Source organism: Amphiprion ocellaris, chromosome 14, assembly GCF_022539595.1.
Source record: "Amphiprion ocellaris isolate individual 3 ecotype Okinawa chromosome 14, ASM2253959v1, whole genome shotgun sequence".
Lineage (NCBI taxonomy): Eukaryota > Metazoa > Chordata > Actinopteri > Pomacentridae > Amphiprion > Amphiprion ocellaris.
This window is the reverse complement of record NC_072779.1, coordinates 10012747-10024987: the sequence shown is the minus strand read 5'-3', so window position 1 is coordinate 10024987 and position 12241 is coordinate 10012747.

Here is a 12241-nt window from a genome sequence, read left to right as displayed (position 1 = left end):
AGATGTAACTGTGGACCACTGCTTTCACTAAAATGTGCAGTTACATGAAATCCACGTCTGTATCTTCACCCATGCGATCCAACTTGCTGCAGCTGGAGCACACCAGCTCACCTGTTTAAACACTGTAAAACTACACTGCACAATCGCACGTTCGAGTAATTGAAGTAAACTGCCTTCACCCTTCCAACCTCCTCAGTGGAGTCTTTGTACGCTACAAAACTCCTGGGTGTCTGTCGGTGGCATCGACTGTAATGTGCATCTTGGACATCGGCAGCTTTAACAAAAAAGTAATATTTACTGCCCAGACTAGATTATCTTTGTGCAACTGGATGCATCACCCCCTGATGGCCATTAGAAAGAATGCAGATTTAATAAACTTCTGCTTTGATTTCACTTTTCAGGCCTGGAGGCTACTACGACCTTTTCTACCCACTCTATCCTCTAGACTAAAAATGTAAAACTTTGAATTGAGCAGTCTGTAGTGAGAACCTAGAGGCCGTGGTGGGAAAGTACGACAGTACAAAAGTAAGAGCTTGAATTAAGCGTAGGGGATTGTTTCTTTGAACCAAGAGAAAAGGGTGCAAGCTTCAAATATCACACACTCGGTTCTTTTGGAGCGCTCATGGTCTCTCTTTAAATGTTTTTTTTTCTTTTTATATATATATATATCTGAAAAGACTCAAACAAATATGTGAACATAAAAGTGCTGCAGGGGGTCAGATTTGAGTTTGTTTGGAGAAAAACTGAAATCAGCCAGCACACAGCATCCCGTCAACTATCTACATGTTGTGCTTTGATGTGCATAACTTAAAAACTCGTGTTTAATCCACAACATGCTTCCACTGGCAGGAAGAAGAAATCTTCCCCAAAGCTCAGCGAGGGCTGAGCTCGTTGGTTTGCCAACTTAGTCTCTGCTGATGTTACAGAGCATTTTAATAGACAGTTTGACTGCTTGTTTCTGTTCAAGGATTGCACCACAGTGTTATCAAGGACACTTCGCATTCACCAGGGTATTTATAGGCTCTGTTTTCTGTGTGTGTGTGTGTGTGTGTGTGTGTGTGTGTGTGTGTGTGTGTGTGTGTGTGTGTCTGCATGAATGTATGTATGATCTCAGTTATAACAGTCAAAAAGAGCTCCAGAGGCAGTAGGGCAGGTACTCTGCAGTATTCTTCTCGTCTTTAATGTTACTTGTTCATAGCAGGGAGCTATAGGTGCGGATTTCTCACTAACTCTCTTAACTTTCCTCTGTAGTAGGAGGCCATTCTTCCTTTTGTTCAGCCTTCCCTCCTTGCCTCCCTCCACTCTTTACATAAATTACCCAATCTCCCTTCAGCTCCCTACTTGTTCTATTATTCTCTGCATCTGTCTTTCCCTCTGCCTTCCTGTCCACCTACAGTGTCTGTTGTTTCTTCATGCTGTTTCCACAGAATCATCATCATTTCTCTCTGAGCTCCTCATCGATTTCTTTTGCCACTCTGCACTGCCTCTCATCTTCTCCTGTCTTTGTTTCTCTCCAACCCACCACCACCACCACCGGTTAAGTAAACCTCCCCTATTGCCCTTTCTCCCTCTCTCTCCATCATAAACAGATTTGGCTTGAGGGCATTTATGTTTTTTGCTTTTTTTCTGCTCCTCTTGGAGAGCCAGAGGCCATGCTGACACCAAGGCCAGTGTGCACCGTGCACGCTATGTTTGCATGATAACTTTTCAGAGATGGAAAGGTTTTAAATTGCCAGTGCGAGCCAGTTAACAGCGCTGTGAATGGCGGCACGTGACGGATCGTAAGTTGGCATCAAATGTCATAAAATTTTAAGTGCCTATTAGTGGTCAATTCCAGTAGGTACGGCAAATTGAAATGACGTTGGTGTGTTTTTAAGACATGTATGCCTAAAAAGTTGAGGATTAAATTTGAGAAAGCTCCAAGAAGGCAAAAAAGTGGCATCAGATGGAGTTGTAGCACTGCATTAAAAGTCACAGCGGCACAGACTTCACTAGAAATGAAGCATTACACTGACACTGTTACATACAACAAGCTTCATTTTGCATACATTTATTTTGTGTTTGTAAATGCAGAACTGGCTAAATATTTATAACATGTACGAATCTATCAGGTTTCATTTGATATTGATTTAGGTTTATTTTTCTTCAAAGCAAATCTGTGCACATTTTGCAAGCAGTTATATTTGTAGAGAAATTAGACGCTGCAGTTTGCACTGTCCATTTGTCTCAGTGTGGGAATTTACAGTCAGATATTCATATAATACTACAGATCATCAGTCTGCCATGATCAGTGAGCTGCAGGAGTTGTTTTGTAATAAATAGTTGTAATTATACTTGTTGTGGTTCACATTTGGTCAGTCAAACTTTACCTCTACAGCATTTTTTGCTTAGCCATGCTAACTTTACATCCTTCAGCCCCACTGTAAAGATCTGTAATCGGGAAATGAGAAGTCTTATACAGCAGTCCAAGCTGGAACGACTGGCACAAACTCCCTGCAGCTTTCCAAACACCTTCATTCTTACATGAATCACTTGAAAGTTTTCCGAGTCAGAGACACAGAAATTAGCCAGTTGGAACATTCATTTTGCCAACCGCATCAGGAATCTCCATTGGGAAGACGGAGATGCTGTCTGACCTAATCAGTGGAATATTCATCCACACACGCCAATTTGTTTACACGTGAGGCTGAATTTCTAGAAACCCAACAGCTAAATGCAAAGGCACTTCGCCCCGTGGACCATAATGAAGACGGTCGCAAGTCATTTCAGTTTGATGGTTGCTCGTATTTCATTCGAACCGGAGCGCACAGATGAGGAGCTAAATCAAATGGAAGATGAGACATGAAGGATGGAGGCAGAAAGTCAGCAACGCCGTTCTGTGTGACTCCTGGTGTCCCCGAAGGAGAGTTCAAAGTTGGCGTGACCCAAAAGACACAATATTCTCATTAAACCTCTGAACCCAAAGCAGTTTCTGGGTGTTTTCTTTGCCCCCGTCACATTTTCACTCACTGTGGGCTCATTTAAAACTGCAACATACTGTAACACACAAATAATGTTAACATAATTTGTTGTTACTGGCAATGAAATGTTCTTACATGACCGTGTTTGATGAGGCCTGACTGAGTCTGAACCCCACAGTCTTCATGTTTTTGTTTGTTTGTTTGTTTGTTTGTTTTTTCTGCTACATTTTCTCTGCAATATAAAGTTCGGCACCTCAATGGAACCAGCGCAACCCTTTCTAGAAGCAGGGAGAGCTCAACTGTATTCTGTGCAGCACAACAAAGTTCTAATGCCATGAATCATGAAGAAAACAAAAAGTTGAATTCCTTTGATTATTTATTTCATGAGCATTGAAGAAAACTCTTGAATCATCCTGCACATTTTTTGCCTACAGGTGTTACAAATGCGGGGCTGCACAGTGGCGTAGTGGTTAGCACTTTCGCCTTGCAGCGAGAAGGTCCCTGGTTCGCGTCACGGCTTTCCCGGGATCTTTCTGCATGGAGTTTGCATGTTCTCCCTGTGCATGCGTGGGTTCTCTCCGGGTACTCCGGCTTCCTCCCACAGTCCAAAAATATGCTGAGGTTAATTGATCATTCTAAATTGCCCGTAGATGTGAATGTGAGAGTGCTTGTTTGTCTATATATGTAGCCCTGCGACAGACTGGTGACCTGTCTAGGGAGTCAGCTGGGATAGGCTCCAGCCCCCCCCCCCCCCCCCCCCCCCCCCCCCGCGACCCGAGTGAGGATTAAGCGGTGTATAGATAATGGATGGATGGATGTTACAAATGCAGGGAAAAAGTTGTGACTCCACATGCTATAGACTGTATTCCTGTACATTTTGCTTCTGTCCTCCCTGCTCTGTGTAAACACAGCTGACTGTTCAGCCAACAAGTCGCTGGATTTTCGTCCCATGACTGTTGAAGATGAGTTACTGATGGATTCTTGGTTGTGCCAAGGAGCACAGAAATGTTTGTTTTTCACAGAATTTGTTTGGTGCAACCAGTGTATTTTTGATTTTATTAACAAACTGTTGTAAATTAGGAAATCCAATGATTCTTTACGTTTTATGTAGCATTTTCACAACATTTTGCAGCACGGACTGTTTGCACTTGCTTTACCATTTGCAGGCAGGGAGGTGAGCGCTGTCATTAAAATAGCTAAGTCTCTAAAAAGAATCAAACAAAAAACCTCCAAGTGCTCAAATCCTTCTCAAAATGTGGAAACTTTGCTGCTAAAAGGTTGCTAGCTTGAAAGTTGTAGTTGCTTTCGGAAGTGAAGGGTTTTCTTTAAACAGTAACACATTAACAGCAAAATGACGGAAGAAAGCCAGGCAAAATGCAGGCTTACACCCACAGTCTACATCCTGTAAGTCAGACAATTTTGTTAAAGATGTCTTTTGAACCCGCCAACAGATTTTGTGGTTCAGAGGGTTGAATGCCAATTTGAAATAATCCAGAATTGTCTTTCTAAAATTAGATAAATTACCCCTTTCCCTTAATAAAAAGTCCAGATTTATTTTTTAAATGTGCAAATGTGACTAACTTAAAAATATTAACCACCAAATACAAGAATTGTGATCGTAGTAAAAAAGTGAGTGCTGCCACAATATTATAGAAAATCTGCAGAAAATGTTAACTGGGTGGATAGATGGGTCAACAAAAAATTGGACTCTAATGTGCTGTTTGTGTCGTGTCTCCAGCTGACAATAAACATGATAAATAAGAGCAATTTTATCCTGAATGTTTCTTCAAAACTTAAACACAATGCTACAACGGCTAGACAAACTTGCTCATTTCTATTTTATTGTATTGGTTTATACAACTGAAGTGTGACACAGTGAACACGACTTCCTTTTTGGTTGATAATATCCAAAAATTTCAGCACCCCTCAGATATAGGAAGAGAACTTGTTGCACTTGTGGTGTCGATGAAGCGCTATAGCAGCATCAAGAAAGCCAGAGAATCAAATTTAAATGCATCAGAATAAGAAAAATGTGTGAATTGCAGGCATTAATCAAAATACTGTGCTATATATTGGTCTATTGTGGCTGCTATCGCGGACAAATTGGTGTCTCTGGGCTCTGTTCTGTAGAATCAGTGGTGCAGAGTGCTGCACTCACACTGTGGCAGCTGACTTTTGGATATTTCATTGCTGGAGGCATGTGGCACAATTGAAGTGTGGCTGGAAACAGGCTGCGATTATGAGAAATATATTATCTGGATGTGGTAGGGGCTCGCGTCAGTCATCATCAATCAAACTTTCTTTTTTCTCCTTCATTTCTAAAGGCTTGGTCTCCGCTTTGTGGAGCTCAGTCTGTGATACAGAGAACAGTTGGGAGTAGATTCACTGCAAAAGCTTCTCTCAAGAGGAAAGTGATGTGCTTGTGTGGGAGGTGCAGAACTGCTGCGAGTGAATATGCGATGCCTTAAATTAAATTAGCTTACAGTAGATAAATTATAAATGTGCTGTTCCAGTAACTGTTGTAAGTCAGATGATATTTGGGCAAATGGAACAAGTGGGAAAATATCAGTTTTCCTCTTTCAGGAAAACATCAGGAAGATCATAGTCCTCAGTTTGTGTTTAGTTTCTCTCTGTTAAAGATGGTTTGACGGATTCTCCACCTCTCTTAGGAATTGTATTGGCTCAAATTAATTAGCCTGATCTCCAAAATTACCGGATTTCAACCCAGCTGGGAATTTCTGGGAAATTTTGGCCTTACAGTAAACATCAGAGACTTTTATAGTGCTAAATTTCATTAATGCATGTCCTTGTACCATTATTTTGTATGATGTTTTCTCCCAAAAATGTTAATTTAATTCATCATTTCTCTGCATACAGTACTTGGTAAAACCTAAAATTGGCGCTAAAAAACACACAACAAAACAAAGCTGCATGCAATGCCCCAATATACCTTCAGCGTGTGACATGTGGGTGGCATAAGCACTAATACATGTAGTACATGGCAATCCAAATTGAGCTGCCTCTCATGATTGCTGCTGCCACGGCTATTCATCCACCTCTCCCTGCTTTAGCCACAGTCAAGTTCAAAGTAATTCTACTAAATACCAGTGGGTGGGAAAACCAGCTGTGTGCCGCACAAGAAAATGTCACATTAATGGCACAAAGTACGGAATATATTTTCCTATGATGGATGTTTCCTTCTGTAATTGTTTAACAGGTGTATGACGGATGTCCAATCCACAAAGAATAAAAATTAAGAATGCTAAACATAAACATTATTGAAACTGATTTTTTTCTTTAAAGATTGATGTTCATATCATTGATCTTGACAGAAAATGATCTGTAGGTTTCATATGATGAACTCTATAACATAATATCTCCAATGTTGACAACAGTATATATAATCTCGTTAACCCCTTGACGCTTATTGTCGCTAATTCGCATCATAGCACTTTTATTCAGACTGCAGCAGAGATAGCGTATCCATTCCCCCAATGCCGGTTTGTGCATATTCAATACGTACCTCGGAACCTTTTGCAAGCACTGGTTTCTTGTAGGACCGGTCAGAGTGGGACCTAATTATTATATATCTGTTATTATTATATATCTGTTCTATGTGTAATAGACAAATTAACAATCTCCACTTATTTTAGCATCAGCTGGAAAGCAAAAACACACAAAAAAATAAGTTCAGGCAGCAAGGGGTTAAGGCAGGATTGACTGGAGGTGCTGTTCATCCTTACCGGGTTCTCCACCTCTCCACTTCCCTCATCACCTCCTGTGACCTGCTGCCTGCTTCACCAGCTGTACGTCATTTCACCACCAGTTTCTCTCTCTTTATATAGATATAGCTGACATATTACCTGCTGGTTTTTGTCATTGTCCAGACTTCCTTCCCGTTTCTTGGCCGCCTACATACCCACCACTGTCTCCCAACCTACCTGTATCTTGCCTGTGTATTTCTGTTGTCAGCTTTGCCACACATTTTGCTCCAGTATCTCCAACCATTTTTCAGCATTTAAATCCTGCTAGGAAAAGAAACCAAATCCCAAATTTTATTAAAGCCCCGCCGTCCTCAAAGTGTTGGGAGTGTAACAACAGTGCAGGGTGCTGATATGAAGAAATGTTTATTAACATAAAAATTATTTGTATTTAGATCAATTCTTCATGCTGTTTCTGTCTAATGGCTTGATGTAGCTGAGTCAGTTCATGCAATCTCTGTTCACCTGTCTTGTCTTCAGGATGAGTCAGTAGATAAGTGTCTTAAGCCTCTATCTTCATAACCTCCAATCTGATCGCAGCGATATCACTGTTAACTCCCTCTTGTTTGCTTTGCTTATCTGTAGGATTAGATACGCCCATTGGGATAGCTCTACTTATTCTACTTCCCATTAGCAGGTAGAGAGAGAGAGAGAAATGAGGGAACTTTCTATACAAATGATCTCACCAATGAACTGGACTGAGGTTTGACCCCCTGAATCCCAAAACCTGCCAACAGGTTTGAAAAGCACATTATCTTTCTAAAAATTGCCATAATTACACCACAGATCTGAGCTACAAATTGTAAAAATAGAAAGAATTGTCAGATTTTCAACTTAAAATTACTTCATGCCGTGTTTTATGTGCTATTACATCAGGAGCTAAGCCTAAAATTGTGATATTTTCTCAAATTCACTTTATTCTGCATGGCTCGTGTATATATATATGTATATATATATATATATATATATATATATATATATATATATATATATATATATATATACATATATACATATATACATATATACATATATATATATATATATATATATATATATATACACACACGCTCGGATGGCTGTATATACTGTATACAGTTGTGGAAAACAGTTTTTGGGGGGTGGGGTATTCATCATAATTATGCAGATGACACACAAATATACATATTGCTTTGACCAGATGATTATAGACTTGTTGAATCACTGTGTCACTCTACTGAGCAAATCAATGACTGGATGCAGCATTTATTTTCCAAACTTAATAGAGATAAGACTGACATAATTGTCTTCGGGCTGAATAAAGGAAGACAAAGTGTCACCTTGAATCCCTCTCTCTTATAACAAAGAGCCAAGTAAGAAATCTTGATATCCTGGAGTCATTTAAATTTTCATGGCCACATTAAATCTTCAACTTCATCAGCTTTCTACCATTTAAAAACATCGCTGAAGTCAAAGCAAAACCTTGAAAGGTTCACTCATGCTTTTATTTTCAGTTCTCTTCACAGTGTGATTGCAAAAACTAATACTATAACATGACTTCAGTTGTAAAACCCTTACACTGACTCCGTGTCTATTCATAATCTTACTACATCTGGCTGACAGTGTGTCCCAACACTAGAACAAAACGTGGTGAAGCAGTGTCTCCTTTAAATGCAGCACAGACCTGGAATAACCTCACAGGTGATGCTATACAAGTTCTGATTCTGACCACACTGGTCTGATCTGAAAAGGTTTTTTTCACTGCAGCCTCTACCCTGAAATCCCTGCAAAATAATTTTAAGCTTAACTCAGTTTTGAATAGTTCTTTAATTGATGCACCTCACATCTGCAATTTAGCTATTTAGATGTAAATCATGTAGTTTATATAGGTTGTTTAAATCCGTGCCCTATATTGCATTTTTATTATGTTGAAAAGCATTTTATGCAGTTATAGCGTATGAAATGCACTATACAAATAAAGCTGCATTGAATATATTGCAGTGAAAAATAAGTAAGGTACAGTAAGTAAAGTTCAGAGAGTTGCACATTTCCCCTTGTGGGACGAACAAAGGATATTGTATTCTATTCTATTGAGGCCAGAGGTTTACATTTGTTCAGGCCTCACCTGATATTAATACACATTAAGCCACGATCAGACACGGATGTTGAATTTTGTCTGTCAAATGGCCAATAACAGCAGATTAGTTTATATTGCTAGTGTGGCCCTATAATGAGTTAATGCAGATTTAACCACAACTTGACATCTGTTCATTTTAAGACAGAGACAAAGAAACAATTGAAATAGAAATGTGCAAAAACAGCAAGTGAAAGCAACATTCTCAAAGAATAAAAGAAACAGTTGTGTAACAAGAGGCAAAAAAACAGTTCTGACAGGCAAAGACAGGGATTACATTAATGCTATATTGCCAAAATCCATCTGACCCTTCATTAACTTTATCCTGTAGAGGGTCATGCTGGGCTTCAGACTAAACCAGCTGACACTGGCAGAGTTCACCCTGGATAGGTCGCCAGTTCCTGACCGGGCAGCGACCAACAACCACACATGCTCACACTTCCTGCCAATTAGTTAAGCAATTATTCTACCATGTATATCTTCAGCTAGCATCGGGAGAACATGCAAACTCCGACAGGAACCCTCAGCTTCTTCCATTAAGAAGACAGTGCAAAATGCTAATCATTCATATTTATTTTCAGAAATCATGAAGACTATCAAAACAACACTAAGAGTGGCCTAAAGCCATTTTTCATGAAGTGGGAATTCAAACAGCGGGAGACTCACACGTGCGTTTCTTCACATGCATATACATGATGTGTAGACACACAATCAGCCTGTAGTACATTTGTTGTCTCATAAAGGGAACCTCAGAAGGGGAGGGCCAAACATAACAGGGAACAATGGAGGCTGTATATACAGCATATGGATAATTTTCATTATGCTAGCATGTGGTTTGTAATGATTTGTTCAGGAATTGCATTATCTTGCTGTGGAATCAGAGTCAGCAGATGTGGTGATGTTTCTGTCTGCTGCCTCTTTTGCTCGTTTCACGTTTCCAGCTGAGAGCTAAGTGGAGACGCAGCTAATTACCCGGTTTACAACACAAACGTAATTACACCCCTATGAGAAGTTAGGCGTAGAGTGTGCAGTGCACACTGAGCTCGAGGTAGCAGGACTGGAAGGTACGGAAGCTCTTATCCTCTTTCAGTTTTTGTGTGTGTGAGGACTCATCACATCTGTGAAGCGTTGTTGGGAGGATCTTCTTAAAGCTTACTGGACAGTTTAATATTTAATTAAGCATTCAAACACCCTTTAAAACAGGATTAACGGGGGAAAAAATAAAAGAAGTGTTTGAAAAGGCCAACACAACAGAACATGTCCGCCTGGATAGTGAGCTTTCAGTTCTCTGTTTCTGACTTCGAATAACACAATACAGCTTGAAGCTCATAAATCTCCCTCCCAGAGGGATGTGGCTAATCGCAGATGCACCACATGTCTGAAGCTCAGTTATTTAGCCAGATTATCAGTGCAGGAGGTAGCCAGCAACAATGCTGCAGACCAGACTCAGACCTCAGGAGGTGGCGATTGCTGAAAATTTTTGCAACCTTGTATTAAATTTGATTTTAAAGAAAAAGGGGGAAGTTTATATTAAATGGGGGGTTGGAGAGTAAAGGCTGTCAGAGTGGAGTTAATGTGTAAAAATGATCGTTTGTTCCTCGTGCTGTTATATCAACCTGCCTGCAGACATTCTTTCTTGTGAATTTTACCCGCATTCACAGAGCATGTGAATTTACTCACACACAAGAAGGCATCCAATAATCAATCACAATCTTTAAAATGCTGTGATTATTTCAGCTCTGTTCGTTTTTTCTTATCATCATAGCCTCGAGTCTTCTTTTTTCGCCAGCTGAAGTGTTTGTGAATATCATACAAACAGGAAAGAGTGAAAGCTAAAAAAAACAAGACACTGGAATAACAGTCATATCTCACATCGAAACCGTGTCACCATTGCATAAATGGTGTAAAATATGATGGTGCCACTGCAGCAGCAGCTTTTGGATCCTGTTATAAAGGAGGGGAGAGCAAAACCCGATTGTCCCTGTAGGAAATTTAGACTCCATGTTGCTGTGTTCTTACAAAAACATATGAAAACAGGTTACACTTACTTAAAAGCCAACAGAGAAAGTAAAAGACAGATGGGCTGTGTCATGTCACAGTATCACCTCCTTCTCTCTGCTCTACCTTCTTTTCTTTGTCCCCTAAATACTGACTTTTGCCCGTCCATCCTGCTGACTGTCCCAGTAATGTCAGAAAATGAAAAAAGCAGCTTTGTTGGAGGACAAGCTGAGTCTCCTTCCAGAAAGTAATTTTACCAAGTGGCAGCCGCATATGGCTGCGTGTAAGGCTGCTTTAAAGGTTAAGGCTAAGGCACCTTGTGGATATTCGTCACCGCTAACGGCGCTGTGCACCAGCGTTTGGGGAGCAGCTCCATCACGCTCTCAGTGTCTCACGCTCGCTTGCATGAGGACACACGTGCACGCTGAAATGTGTCCTCATGTCGTGGTGGCATGATGCTCAGCTCAGCAGATTGCACAGAGTTGTGATGCATATTAAAAGTCACTGCCTTGTGACTGTAAAAGAGAAGAACGACAACCTCAATGTGCCCAAATGCCAAATTAAAAACACACACGGCATTTCTTCAAATGTGAAATGGACTCAAAATGGGTGCAAAGTGAAATTTCATAAAAATGTCGATGACCTCCACAGAGCACCTTTTCCATTTTATTTCAGAAATCACAGGGGTCAGCTTTGCTTCTGTGTGTCTTAGTGGCACTTTTTAAAGCTTATCATCTGTGATCACACAGAAGGACTTCAAAGCTTATGCTATGCTGTATGTGATGCCTGATTCTCAGGCTATCACAGTCAGTCATCTTGCTTTCTGTTTAGCAAACTTTGCTGGGCAAAATGAGATTCTCTGTCTGATTAGAAGACAGAGAGCAGCAACACCAGACTATAATCCAAACTATAAACCTCAAACTGTCTGTTTGGAAAACCACGAGTGACAGACTTTTCTGTTTTTGCATGGCAGACTTCACACGAACTTCGTTCAATTCTACAGCTGACGACAGCTTTAAAGGTCCCACATTTTGCCCTTTTTCAGCAGATTATTACAAGTCTCACATGTCCCCAGAATGTGTCTTTCAATTTTTCAGCTTAAAATACTGCAAACAAGGTTCATTTTAGCATGACTGTATAACTCCTGGTTTTAGTCCTAATGGGCGGTTTCAGTGTCTGTAGCTCTGGAAACAGCTGAGCTGCTGCTGGCCACGCCCCCTTCAGGAAGAAGACTCTCTGTGTTTGTGATTGGCAGTGTGGAGCAAAACAATTCACTGCTGACACATGAAGGAGACCAAGACTTTCTACCGCTTTTAGCTTTCTCTTTAAGTGATCATTCTTCATGAAAATGTCACCAAATTCACACCACAGCTGTGGTTTGTAACTCAGTTTGTCAGGCAACATTGCGA